Genomic DNA, 14,566 nt, shown 5'->3' with positions numbered 1-14,566 from the left:
CCATACCGCTGGCCCAAGGGAGGAGGGGTCTTGCTGTCCACCGCCTGCCTCCTGTGCTCCTGCCAACACTCGTGAGTTGGAGATCAGCCGAACTGGGTTGAGGTTTGGCCAATTTTTGGATTTAGGTCTGTTTTGCCCTGTGCCCTCCAGGTTGTGACCAGACACTCCTCCTATTTTTCACTTTGCTACAAACCTTGTGGGACTGAAAGTGATTTTTGATATCAGTTGATATTGAGTCACAAACATTATTTTTGCTACCAGGTCTCCACTTTCCTAATCTACCAGTGATATTTTCAGCTTGAATCCTTCCCTCCCCTCACTCACGTGGCATCCCTGTCTTTCTGCAAGGAGGCAAATATAGGGCATGTCACATCACTCCTCATTCCTCTCCTGTGGCCAAATCACCAAATGGTCACCACATTCTTTCCAGCAAAGCCTGGCCATGGCACTGATTGGCATGGTGCCTGAGATACAAAACTATGTGGTGCCAGGACCCAGTAATGTTTAGTGCCTCTTCTAGTGCTGATATTCTGTGAACCTGACCCAAATCTCTCCACTTTCACCTTTTTAATTTAAAATCTGAAATGTGTAGAATTGCAAACGGAAGTTACAGATCTTGACGCGAGGAATCTTGGTACAAGGAAGGGAGTCTCCCAGGACTGACCAGTGTGGGGCAGGAACAGCCTAGAAGCTCGAGTAAGAGGATCAGCAGCGCATAGATGATAAATCCAAACCAGGTGAAAATGGAAACACTTCCTTAACCGCTCTCGGCTGAGGATTTTCACCAATCCTTGGTGAGGAGTGACTGGAAATTAATATCAGAAGCCCGCTGTGTATCCATAGTTCACAGTATATAATTATACTTAAGTTTACTTAACAGTAAGCTGTCTATAATACTCCTTCCATAGTGTAGGTTCAGACAGTCACAAACAATTCTTTTGTTGTCTTTAGAAATTCTACAATAAAAACCTTAGTGGATATCATTATAATTATAAATCTGTACTGGAAGTTGGCCTAAGTGACTCTGGCAAACAAGATTCCAATTCCCAAAGTGAGGGGACCAGGTTAACAAACCCCTTTCCAGAATGCTGCTTTTGCTCTTCTTATTGCTTGCTTGCTTGCTTGCTTGATCGATTCATTTATTTGAGAGAGGGGAGAGAGAGAGAGAGAGAGAGAGAGCTTGCATGCAGGTGCGCACAAGCAGGGGAGAGGCAGGGCGAGAGGGAGAGACAGAATCTTAAGCAGGTGCCCAGCATGGAGCCTGACGTGGGGCTCGATCTCATGGCTGTGAGATCATGACCCGAGCCAAAATCAACAGTCAGACACTCAACTGACTGAACCACCCAGGTGCCCCCCTGAATGCTGCTTTTGATAAAGCTTAGTTCTGGCTGGGGGTGCTACATGGTGCAGCTTTGGAGGGCACATGTGTGTAGGCATTCTTTCATTTCACAAGCAGTTACTGACTCTTGCAATGGGGCACGCACTGTACTAGGTTTCAGCAATACAGCACAAAATAAAAGAGTCCATAACCTCAAAAAGCCTCCTGGAAGTGCATAAGCAATAAAGAGATGAGAGGGAACAGGGTTTTAAGAAGAGAAGGTCTGGAATAATCACTAAGGGACACGGATGAGGAAGACAGTGAGAAATTAGTAGAAGGCCTGTTGTAAGACCAGGCCCGTACTGGGACAGACTAGATCCCTGGAACCTGTATTAACACTTAGAATAAAGAGATGAGAGGGATTTCTTTTTGTTTCATGGTCCGGGAGCATAAATAGCATAAACAGTGAGGTTCCGGAGGATTTGGATGGTTTCGAACATCAAGACATCAGATGGCAAGCCCCTGTAGTGCGCGCAGATGGCTTGAAGTGGGCATGTGAGTGAAGACAGGAATTCGCATCCTCCCGGGCAGGGGAGGTGGAGCTATTAGCAGCCACAATTGAAGTGCCCATCTCGGAGCGCAACTGCAAGAAGGACAGCCAACAAGACGCAGGCAGGCAGGGGGCGCTCCATCGGGTCCCATCCTCGTGCCATCCCAACCTGCGAAGGCAAAGACGGCTGCCCGGAGGGACCCCACCTTTGTTAATGCTCAGCCTCAGGATCCTAATTGCCAGAAAGGGTTTAGCAGTTGGATTCTCAGTGAAGGAGACGGAGCTTAATCAGCTGCAAAATTGCTGGCAGAATCTAGAACCCCGCCCTCAGGCCATTTGGCCTTGGGGTGTGTGACAGAGGCTAGCAGAGCCTCAGCTATTCCCAATGCTTGAGGTTGAGAGCGATCAGAAAGTCCAAAAGATTGCATCCTCCAGACTCCCATCCCCCACCCTCAAACCTCCACTCAGGTCCTATGGCTTGCAGCCGCTTTTCCGGGGGCTTATCCCAAGCAGCCTGGCCTCACTTGACAACAATGAAAATTGTAACAATGCCTCCTTGTATCTGGATATAGCTCACAGCTTACAAACTTCTGACAATTTTTGGCTCATTTGAGAGAACAACGCAGAGTACACAATATTATTCCCCCATTTTAGAGCCGAACAAATTGAGGCTCAGAGAATAGGTGGGTCTTTTCTCGGCGCCTGACAGCTGGTGAATGGTGCTAAGACTTCCAGCCCGAGTCGCTTGACCATAAAGACCCCTGCAGTATGAGTGGTCTTTATGAGACAGTCTATCTACACAACCAATGAGAAGCTGCTGATTGGTCTTCAACCTTGTGGTTGAATCTTGTAAGTTTTTTTTGGAGAGAAGGAGATATGCCCCCTCCCAGCAGCCAGGTTTGGAGTATGTGGGGTCCAGCTCATCTCTGCTAGAGAGAAGGAGATGGTAGCTATCCCAATGGCATGACTTAGAGTCAACCTGCAGAGCCTGCCCCAGCCCCAACTCGGTTTAGGGTGGCTAGAATCTTAGCTCCCCATACCTGGAACATTCTAGTGTAGTGGTCATCTGCTGTTTGGGCACTCAGCATCTTTCTTTTTCATTTGCTAATTGCATTTGGAGTTAGATGTCTCTCCCTCATGTGTGTCATCTCAGGTCTCTTGTCTTCCTGGCTTACAGGTACACATGAGGTCCCAGGACAACCAATCAGGCTCTCTCCTGGGATTTTGACAATTGCAGAGCAAAAGGGAAATAATTAGAGCAAATTTATTCCAGGGGCAGGGCCCCAAGGAAGCTATTAATTAGTTTCTCCTGCCCAGACCTTAGATCACTCTGGTTCTTGTCCTTTTTGAAGCCCTGCTCTCCTACATCCTACAGGATTCTGAGCCATCCGGTGGCCCTCCAACAAAAACCTTTCCCACCTAAGTCTCTGTGTCTTGCAACCAGAGAAGAATTGATGGCCTCCATCTTCCTTCTACTCCCCATGCCCTCTTTCTCCTCTATCTCCCTCTTGGGGGAAGTAGAATCATATAAAGGAAAGGGCCTTAGAATCAAAGTCAAGAACTGAGTTCAAATCTAGACTCTGCCAAGACTTTGACTTACCAGCAAGTTAAAAGGGAGTTACAGGAGCACAGGGTACTATCAATGGTGTTTTTGTCAATAGATCGTGAGACATCGGGTCCATTAAAAATAGCTCCTAAGATAAGGAAGAATTCATAAAAGAATAAGGAAGGAATTCATAAAATAAGGAAGAATAAGGAAGGAATTCATAAAAGCTGAGGGTAAAACTGTTTATCCTGAGGGAAGAAGACGGAACTAGAGCAGGATCCACAGTCCTGCCTTGATCTGTAAGAGGATCTTTGTCCTAGACACTTTGCAAGAAAAAGAAGGCAGGTCCAGAAATAATTCTCTATGAAGAAAAGTAAACAAGCTGGCACCCTGGGCACCAACCAGACAACCACCCCTTTTCTCCCGGGGATAATAGAGGGCACTGAGTTTGTGAACATACTGAGGGTGGGTTCAGGTGAAGTCGGAAACTCCAGCTAGGTCGGGCTGGCTCCGAGTCGGGTGCCGTGTTTGGGACCGAACAACCCTTTCCTGTTGTGCATTTGTCTCCTGCCTCACACTGTGTGTAGAAAGAGGGGTCACTGGGGCTGTGTGCAGGCCTCCTGTGTTACCTAGAGGGATACATTGGTCTCTGGGTGGTAATTAGCCTTCAGGGAGTCAGCAGGCTGCTGAAAGATCAGGGAGGACCTGACTCAGACTTTTGAATTGTGCAGGCAAAGCCCCAGGACATACTGGACTTGACCCTGCCTGTTTGGGTCACTGGCCACCATCATGCTCTGTGCTCTTCTGTGCCTTCTTCCATCTGAGTTCCTTTCCACTGAACTTGAAAGCGGCATTTAAAAATTTTTTTTGGTCTTAGATGGTAATGAACTATTGACTTGGCCCCACACAGCTTCTGACAGCCTTCAAGGCTGGAGCTTCTTAGGTGGGAATGACAGAAGCTCCACTGGTTTATCCTGACCTGCTGGTCTTTTGTCCTCTGATCTGTTACTGGTTGGATGCGTGTGCCTAGGTGAGCACTACAGATTGGCCTACATCGATAGGCTCTCTGAGATTTTAGATCAGATGAGAACTATCTGAATTTGGCCATGAGTGTGGCCCATCTCGAGTCGCGTTTTTACCCTAGCACTTTCAAAATTGTTAAAATTCTGTGTGTGACAATGCGGAGGTTTCGGTGCTGACCAGTGAGTCCTCAGAGAGCAAAGCCTGACGTTGAAGAGGGCAAGAAAGAAGAGGTATTCTTCTGATGCTCCCATTGCTGAGGCCATCAGCTCTGAACACTGGTCCCAAAGAACACATTGCTTCCCTTATCCCTCCTTCTTCTCTTCATCTACCATTGTGAGGGATAGAGAACCATGGGCACCAGTGGATGTCATTGCTAGTGACTAATGTCTGCCCAGAGACTGACTGTGCCCTCTTAGGTAAGGAGCAGGATCTACTTGGTAGCTCCATTGAGATATTTGATTTGAGTGGACCTCAGTGTTGTCTCAAGCATGTTCTTACTGTGATTAACTTATGTTTCTCTCTGAGGGGTAGGTTCCACCTAGCTCCCCGGCTACACATGTTTACATCTCTGCTCCCACATTTGCTAACTGCATGGGCAAGTGATTCAGTGTCTCCGAGTGAGCATGCTCCTCCCTAAATGAGGGAGCCAGTGCTTCAGAGAGCGACGATGATTAAATAAGACAACAGGTAAAGTATCTGGCACAGTCCATGACATACAGTAGGTGCTTAATAAATGTTAATCCCCTTCCTGTGGTTGGTTGATGGTAGAAATAGCTACTTTGTTCCCTGACTTCAGTCCCCATGGAAGTGCCCTCCCCTTCTCAGTCTGGGCTTGGCCACGTGACTGTCTTTAGCCAGTGCGACAGTAGCAGATGGAACACAGAAACTTGAAGGGTGCTTGCATAGGGGGGCTTGCCTTCTTGCTGCTCCTGGAAGCTCTCTGCCACAACTCTGTGACCGACGTTGTGCTGGCCCAGTGGAGGGGGAGTGACCACAGGGAGGGGATTGAGGTGGCCCCACCACTTGCTATCAGCTTTAGCTTGCACAGACAGAAGTCTTTAGATGATTTACTTCAAACTACCATTGATCTCCAAATGTGCAGTATTTTAGGGTTAGTCTCTTATTGGTCCCCCAGCTTTAGCTCATGTTGGAATTCTTTGGACAAGATGATTGACTTAATATTTGGATTTTTGTTCAGCTGTCTTGCATCTTGTAGATTTGCTTCTCAGATGCCTAAAAAAAAATGGCAAAAATTAAAGTTTTGGAAAAGAAACTTTCTGAACATTAAGCTAAATTCACTATCCAGACAAATCCATAGACCATGGAGAGGAAACTGCCCTGATGTCCATTTGGCCAGGCAAACTCAGTAAGGGTCTAACCCAGGAGAGTTAGACTGGGCCAAGCAAGGCCATTGCCCAGGGCAGACAGGGCAGACAGGGCAGCCCTGGCCAGAGGTAGGTTCAGGGCACACATCCCAGTCACAGTGGTTCTGCTAGTGCTGATGGGGCAAGAAGGCCAGAAGCAGACAGTTGGGCCATAAGGTCACAGTCTGGGAAAATTCAAAATACCTGGGAAGTAAAGAGCCAAGAGGATCATATTAAATGGTTTTTAGGACAAGAACCATGTTTACTGTGAATGATTTGGAGGCTTCCCCAATTTCATCATCTTGGAGCAGTTGACTTTTGGTTTTTGAATTATCAGAGGCCCCCTCAAGGCTTGGCTGAATATGATTTTAGCAGATTAGTGAATGGGTGGGTACTAATGAAGCACCAACCATATCTCATGGTTGGGCTGGGCACTCTGAGGAATGTAAGAGCAGGCTAAGGCCCCTGCCCTCAGATGGCTTTGCAAGGTCCCTTGGAAGCCATGCCAACCAGATCCAGAAAAGTATATTTAGAACAGTGAGTGCAGGAATAAGTGGGAGTTGAATTGTTCCGTACTGATTTCTGAAGGAGAAAGGCTTGATTTAGACTGTAAGGAATGGCTATAACTTAACAACAAATAAACTTTTTGGCTTCCCATCAAGACAGGACAGTGTGAAAGAATGCCATGATTGATGAGTGACGTCCGCATGAGCACAGGAATGGCATCTATTTACCATCTCTGACCTAGATGATATTTAAAGTCCCTTTGATCTTTGATGGTCCGTGACTAATGGCATGCGTTTTAAGATACAGCCATGGCACCGAGAATTCCTGATACTTAGGGTGGTCATGGGAGGGCAGAGACAGGGATTATACTTTTCTTGTCTAGATTTCTCACCCAGAAACCTGAGAAATTGGTTAGTCTAGTCTAGAATCTTCCCCATGGCAAACATGCTGGTCACTATAAACAGACAAACAAACAGCCAGAAATCTCAGAAAAAAATGGATGGAAAGAAAAGTAAGGGAATGATTAACATAAAATTCAGAATTACTGTCAAGAGGAGAGAGGGGAATTCCATTGGGGAATGCATACAAGAGTAATATTCTTCGTAATATTTTATTTTTAAAGCTGGCTGGTAAGTACTTGAGTGAATGGTATGCGAATATTTTTTGTATATATTCACTGAGTTTGCAACTATCACCACAAACAATTTTAGGACATTTTCATCACCTCCGAAAGAAAGCCCATTTCTCCCTAAGCCCCACAGCTCTAGACAACCAGTAATCTACTTTCTATCATGTGGATTTGCCTATTCTGGACATTTCACGTTAAGTGCAATCATGCAGTATGTGTTCTTTTGTGATTGGCTTCTTTCACTTAGCATAACATTTCAGAGGTCATCCTTGTGGCAGCGCATCAGTACTTTGTTCCTTTTTATTGCTGAATAACATTTCATTGTATGGATATACCACATTTTATGTATCCATTTATCAAGTGGTAGACATTTGGGTTGTTTCCACTTTTTCACTATAATGAATAATGCTGCTATGAACATTCATGTACAAGTTTTTATGTCAACATATATTTACATTTCTCTTGGATATATGTCTAAGAGTGGAATTCTTTGGTCATATGGTTACTCTCTGTTTGCATTTTCCTCATGACTAGTGTTGAGCATCTCTTCATGAGTTTATTGACTGCATGTATATTTTCTTTGGAGAAATGTCTATTCATATCCTTTGTTCATTTTTTAGTTGGGTTGTTTGACTTTTTATTATTGAATTGTTAAGAACTCTTTATATAGTCTAGGTACAAGATCCTTTTTTTTTAAGTTTATTTATTTTGAGAGAGAGAGACAGACAAACCAAACCATAGGGGGGGGGGGGGGGGTGAGCAGAGAGAGGTGGAGATACAGAATCCGAAGTAGGCTCCAGGCTCTGAGCTGTCAGCACAGAGCCCAACGTGGTGCTCGAACTCATGAACTGTGAGATTATGACCTGAGCTGAAGTTGGACGCTTAACCAATTGAGCCACCCAGGCACCCCTACAAGATCCTTTTCAAATATAATTTATAAAAATTTCTCCCATTCTGTGTGTTTTGTGTTCATTTTCTTAATCTCAACAGATCAGACTTTGATCTTGAAGCACAAAAAGTTTTCATTTTGATGGTATCCAATTTATCTATTTTTTCTTTTGTTCTTTGTGCTTTGGTGTCATATTTAAGAAACCATTGCCTAATCCAAGATCGGACAGATTTTCTGTATGTTTTAAGAGTTTTATAGTTCTAGCTCTTCCATTTGGTCTTTGATTCATTTTGAGTAAATTTTTGCATATGGTGTGAGGTAAGGATCCAACTTCATTCATTTGCATGTAGACACATTGTATTTTATGACAATGTCAGAAGTGACTTATCTTTTTTTTTCTGCCATATTCTGTTGGCCATAAAGGCCAGTTCTGGTTACAATGTAGAAAGAGGCTATATTTCCTCCTCTGGTCATGAAGACCAAGAGAATCATTGGGCACCGTCCTGGAAGCTAGTTACCACACTACAGACTTTTAATGTTTATAAATCAGAGAAATCCCTTATATTACCTTTACTGAATAACAGAACAAGATTACAAAATATTCCCTCAGCTACAATTGATAGCTATTTATTCCTCTGGTATTGATTTACTTTCTTGTATGTCCTGGTAATAAAATTTATCATTTCTTGAACAAATTACTTGGTCCCTTGCACACAGCCAATTTTCCTAGCCATTATTTCTAGTCCCCACTTATTGCTGGGTATTAGAAACAGGATTTTTTTGCTGATTTTACATATTTATTGATTTTAAAAAAACCTAAGGAGAGAGAGGAGTTAAGTGACATGTCCCAGGTCACCCAGGAAGTGGTAGTCGAGTTCTAAAACCTTGGTTCATCAGACTTCAGAGTCCTTCCTTTCCCCTCCTCAACCATTGTCCAAAAAGCACCTGGGTATGCACATCAGGGCCGGGCCTCTCCTATTTCTCTGCTCCCTCCATGCACAACATGGTCATTCCACAATAACCTGTTCATTCTTAATATCAGTCTCCTTGAAACACTCAGAAATGAACACTGAGGAGCCATCAACATCAGTTTGTACTAGATCGAGCTGCAGAACTTGGGGAGTGGGGGGAATGGGGGGCGATGGGCCCTGTGGGGTCTGCTCTGTTTAGCCGCAGTTCTTGTTGCAACAGCAGAACTCTAAGGTGTGGTGCCAAAATTCAAAATATAATCGAAGTACATTTTTATTTTCCTTTTATAATTTATTCCGAATAGCTGAACTCCTTAATAGTTATCCAAAGTGTATTTTCCTTTAAAAGCACACTTTAAAATGTTTCACAGCATCCAATATGATTTTATTGCATCTTGGAATCCAAATGTTTTCTAAAATTAATGTCTGGTTTTATGACTCAAGACTATCAGAAAATAAGCCTAGTTACATTCAAACATTACATTACTGAATTCTTTTATGTGTTCCCATTCCAAAAGGAGGTGGGACAAGATTCTCTCCCTCTCTCCCTCCCTCCCTCCTTTCCTCCCCCCCCACCACCTCCTGCCCCTGCATTTCAACGTTTATTTATTTTTGGGACAGAGAGAGACAGAGCATGAACGGGGGAGGGGCAGAGAGAGAGGGAGACACAGAATCAGAAACAGGCTCCAGGCTCCGAGCCATCAGCCCAGAGCCCGACGCGGGGCTCGAACTCCCGGACCGCGAGATCGTGACCTGAGCTGAAGTCGGACGCTTAACCGACTGCGCCACCCAGGCGCCCCCTGCCCCTGCATTTCAAAGAGAGTCTGAGAGTAACTGATGGGCATAGAGACAACAGAATATTTTTGGCCCCTGAAGAAATTTAAAACCACTCTCAAACGTTAAGTTCCTTGTACCTTTTTGGGAAGATGAGATATTGCAATCTGGGGCTTTTTCACTGTTTAAGCATTTGCCATTAAAAACCAGCTGCTGTTTTTCTCCTTTAAAACACACACACCAAACCTCACAGCCAGGGGGTTCTCCCTGTGCTCCAGTCATTTCCATCCCACCTCCTAACCCCTGGGGATTGTAGGTTTCTGAGACAGGCAACACATTGGAAACCTAATTCACCTAGCAAACTTCGGGCAGACAGAGAGAAAGCAAACCTCGCCATAAAAGTGGCTCGTTTATTTTGCTGTATTTAGTTGCTTCGTAGCCCTCAGGTGGCTCTCAAGTCCCTCCAGGTCACAGAAACAAGTCTGTAGCTTTAGAGGGATGCCTGCAGCTCCAGCAGGCCTTATAAATGCAAACCCAAAGGCCCCCTTGTTTGCAGGAGATAATCTGTGAGGTTGGAGAGCCGCAACTGGTTTAGGAAGCTCCTAACTGGCCTTCCTGCCTCCAATCTCCCTACCTCTGCCCAGGCTGCACTCCACAGAGAGACCTTTCTGAAATGCCTAGCTCTTCTCTTCCCGGTTTAAAATCTCACTGATGGCAGGAAGGGAGACAACCAGGCTTTCTGAACCTCCTGAAGTAGTCTTGGAAAAAAAAACAAAGAATCAAACTTACATCTGATAACATCTCTAGCTCTAACTCCCAATTTACAGGAGGCATGCAGATAAAGGCACATGTTTCATGACACCATTGGCCTGCAGCCCACAAAATCCAGATTATGGAAGACTCTACAGGACAAATGACCAGGTTTCGTCAACAGAAAATTGCCACGGGAAATAAAAAGAGATGAAAGGGGAACCTTTGAATTAAAGGGACTTTAAAAAGCTATCTGCAAATTTTATATGAATTAAGTAAACTATTTTAAAAGGGAAGGGGGAGAAATGTGAACACCTGACTGGATATTTGATGATATTAAAGAAATATTGTTAAACATTTTGGATGACTTAAGAGTATTGTGGTTGTGTTTGGTTTTTTTAAGAGTCTTGGGGTGTCTGGGTGGCTCAGTCAGTTAAGGATCTGACTCTTGACTTTAGCTCGGGTCATGATCTCACGGTTTGTGGCGTTCAAGTCCCACATCAGCTCCATACGCACAGTGCAGAGCCTGCTTGGGATTCTCTCTCTCTCTCTCTCTCTCTCTCTCTCTCAAAATAAATAAACTTAAAAAAAGAGAGTGTTTATCTTTTAGAGACACATACTAAATATTTATAATCAAAACAATGTGATGTCTGAAATTAGCATCAAATTAATTCAGGAGGGGGAAAAGGGAGGTACAGTGGAAACTAGACTGACCACGAGCTGGACCTTGTTAAAGGTAGGATATTGAGTCCTTTATATTGTTCCCTCTACTTTTGGTATGTTTGGAAAACCTCTGTAATAAATAATATTTTTATTTTTTAATTTAAAAAATTTTAATGTTTATTTCTGAAGGAGAGAGAGACAGAGTGTGAGCAGGGGAGGAGCAGAGAGAAAGGGAGACACAGAATCCAAAGTAGGCTCCAGGCTCAGAGCTGTCAGCACAGAGCCCGACTCAGGGCTCAAACTCACACACTGTGAGATCATGACCTGAGCCGAAGTCGAATGCTTAACCGACTGAGCCACCCAGGCGCCCCTGTAATAAATAATATTTTTAAATGGGAGCAATGTTCTGATGGGTTCCCAGGGTCTATATCAGCAGTGATGCATCTCATTGAGACTCTGATGAAAGGTACAGTTTCCACTCAAAAAAATGCATGCACACTCAGATATGTCCATATAGTTTGGGAGACCACAGACCCCTGTGATGCCACTTATACTTCTGGACTTCAGGATCAAGTATATTAACCAATGCCCTTTGTGGTCTGGCCCCAACTACCTCTTCAGCTTGGCCCCAACTGCCTTTCCAGCTTCTTTCCACCACCTGCCCCAGGCATTGCCCACACTCGCTCCTCCAGGCCTCTACTCCTGAGGTCCCCTCTGTCTGCAGAAGACCCTTTCCTAAGAAGGCCCACATCAAATCTCCCCTCCCCTGGAGTTCTCTGGACCAGCAGCACACCCACTGCCCTGGCCCCTGCCCTCTCCAGTGGGCAGCTCACTCACCAGCCCCATGTCCAGCCCTGCACTAGAAGCCTGGACTTACAGGTTTGTTCCTGTTATACCGTGAGGGCGAGTTCCCCCGGGGCCAATTCACCGTTTTCTTTTCTATGCTGAAAGCCCAGAGCTTTGCACACAGCCAATAAATGTTGGTTAAAATGAATTCAATGGAAAATTTAAAGCCCCAGGGTCAGGGGAGAGCTAATGGGATCTCACTAGCTCCAATACTACATGTCAAAGCAGGCGAGTGAATAAAACGCTGAGCTCATTGCCGGCAGGTCTTGGTCACATTTGTCAGGTGAGAAGTCTGTGCCCCAGGGTGGCAGGGGTGGAAGGGGGACTTGGCCCAGTCCAGCACCCAGCAAGGCCTCAGCCCACAGGGAATCCACTCTTGATCTCTCAGCTAAAAGGTGAAGCCTGCCAAAGCCTGGGGGCCCATGTGAGTCCCATATCTAGCACTTCATTCTATCCCTGGACAGCCTGGAAAGAATGTGTCTGTAGGGTGAGGAAGGGGTCCTCCTGGACAAGGGGCAATCACGCTGCTACGGAAGGTGTGTGCTGGCCTAGAAGCCTGGTGCCTGTGCATTCACACCACCTGCCACCTTCCAGGTCTCATCCCTCCTGTACTTCTCGGCTGCAAATACATTCCCGAGTTAAGCCTCATTCACCCTTCAGGGTAAATAAGCGCAGTCTACTCGGCTGAAGTGAGATGGGGAACTTTGCACATTTGAGAGGCAGTCTGAGACCCGAGGCTTCGGGAACTGAGAAAGCCAGACGCTACGGAAGAAAGAGCTCAGAAGGGGAAGGGCCCAACCAGGAGAGGTGGGCAAATGTTAAGTCTAGGGCAGACTCGAAGAAACTGGTGAAACTAGTTTCACTAGTTAAAAGTAGGAAAGAAGCCACCAGGCCCCAGAGGAGCAAACCAGGGGCTCGGTCAGGAGCAGACAGGGCCAACGACAAAGCCGAAAGGTAGACCCCACGGGCTAAGCCCCCACTGCCTACCATTTGCCGGCTCTTGGTATTTCTTTTAAGAGGTTTAGCCTCTCCCACTTTCTAAAAGGCACCCCGGGCTTGGAAAGATAGGAGAGGGCCATAGGGGAATCGTGGGACTTTTCTGAGCCTGCATCAATGTCTGTGGGCAGCTGCAAACTAAGACTCTATCTGCCTTTCCAGGGACCTTGGTTGCCCTTCCTGCTCTGGAAAGGAAGGGCTTTCTTGAGTGAAGTACTGGGGAATAATCCCGGGCACGGCACCTGTTGTCTCAAGGCGCTTTTCCCTGTCACCCTCTGAGGGAGGTAATGTCATTCCCATTTGATAGTTGGGAAAACTGAGACTCGGCAAGGCAACGGAGGGGTCAAGTCTGTTTCGGAGGAAACGTGGTTAGCAGGGATCAGAAGCCAGGTCTGATGTGCTCACAAGCCCAGGGTCTGTGACGACCATCCTCTTAGAGGCTCCGGTCTGCTTCAGGGAACATGCTTGTGCCTCAGTTTCCTCTATCAGCCGTCACCACTGATGGTAGTGCTGCTCGAACACCAGTCCCGGCATCGAATACAAGCTCTTGAAGATGTGACATGGTATGGAGCAGGGAAGTGACTACCAGGCTCACCCCAGGAGGTGAGTGTGGGCTTGGCCAGCCTTTGCTCTCTCTCCAGCTCCCCTCCCCTCTGGATGCTGAGACACCAGTTGCCTGGAGAAAGTTCCAGAGTCCTTCCTCTGTGTCCAGGGCTCCTGTGTCCCTGGGCAAGGTTTCTGATATGAAAATCCCTTCTTTCCCCTTCTGTCAGTAGCATCTTAGAGGGGACCCCCAAATTGTGTTGCAGCCGCAGTCCTGCCCACATTCTCTGACAGATCTGGAAATTGCTCTCTTCTTACCTTCTCATTATGTCATTAGGATGTGGTTGTGACTTGCCCCGTTTCTTCCTTCAAAGCTCCTGGCCTCATTCGCCTCCTCCCTCCTCCGGGACCTGAGGCAGGAAGTGCTGCAGGGAGAGCAGAGGCCTTTCCTCCCCCTCCTTTCTTGTCTGCAAGTCGTTAATTCTTACTATTTGTTCTCTCCTTTCTGCTTTAATCACAGACCTCCGTGGCCTGATGCACGTACTTGCCATGTTTCCGCTTGGCTCTTTGAAGACTTTCCTGGGCTCTTCCTGAGCCTCCTGAAGCTGTTCTGTCCAGAGCTCGTCCTGTGTGGGTTTCAGTTATTCCCTCTGTTGCGATTTTAACTCCTCTCCAGCAATTCCAGGCATCTGGAGCATCGCTCCTTTCTTCTCCCCCAGGAAAATGCCCCCAGGCTGCGGACCTCTGTTTCTCCATCTGTTGTGATAGCAAGTTGAACTAAAATGTGGGAGGTGTCCAGCGTTCAAAGCCCGCTCCCTGCCCCAGGTGACCCTCCCAGCAACCCCAAGCCTATTTCACAGCCGGGAAACAGGTTCAGAGACTGTCCGAGGTTGCTTGGCCCCCATGTGAGCCACTGTGGTGCCTGCATTTTGGAAGTGCTGCTCCTTTTGCCTCATCCGTTGTGACCAGCAAGAGCCCAGGAATGTAAGATACATTCTTACTCTGGAAAGACCTAGGTGTGGACATGTGTGGATTTCTCAGATTGAAGTCCAAAAGCATTGTTCCGTGCCCACCCAAGCACCGTGTGAGTGTTTCTGTGTATGCTCAGCAACCATGAAAGGGGAGAATTGGGGTCACCTGCTTGTTACTCCTGCAAAGCCTGGGTGCTATCTGCCCTTCTTTGTCTTAAGTCTCTAGGCTT

The sequence above is a fragment of the Herpailurus yagouaroundi genome, unplaced genomic scaffold (assembly GCF_014898765.1).
Source record: "Herpailurus yagouaroundi ecotype Mexico unplaced genomic scaffold, PumYag 163, whole genome shotgun sequence".
Lineage (NCBI taxonomy): Eukaryota > Metazoa > Chordata > Mammalia > Carnivora > Felidae > Herpailurus > Herpailurus yagouaroundi.
The sequence above is the reverse complement of the archived record's forward strand: the minus strand, read 5'-3'. Positions refer to the sequence as shown.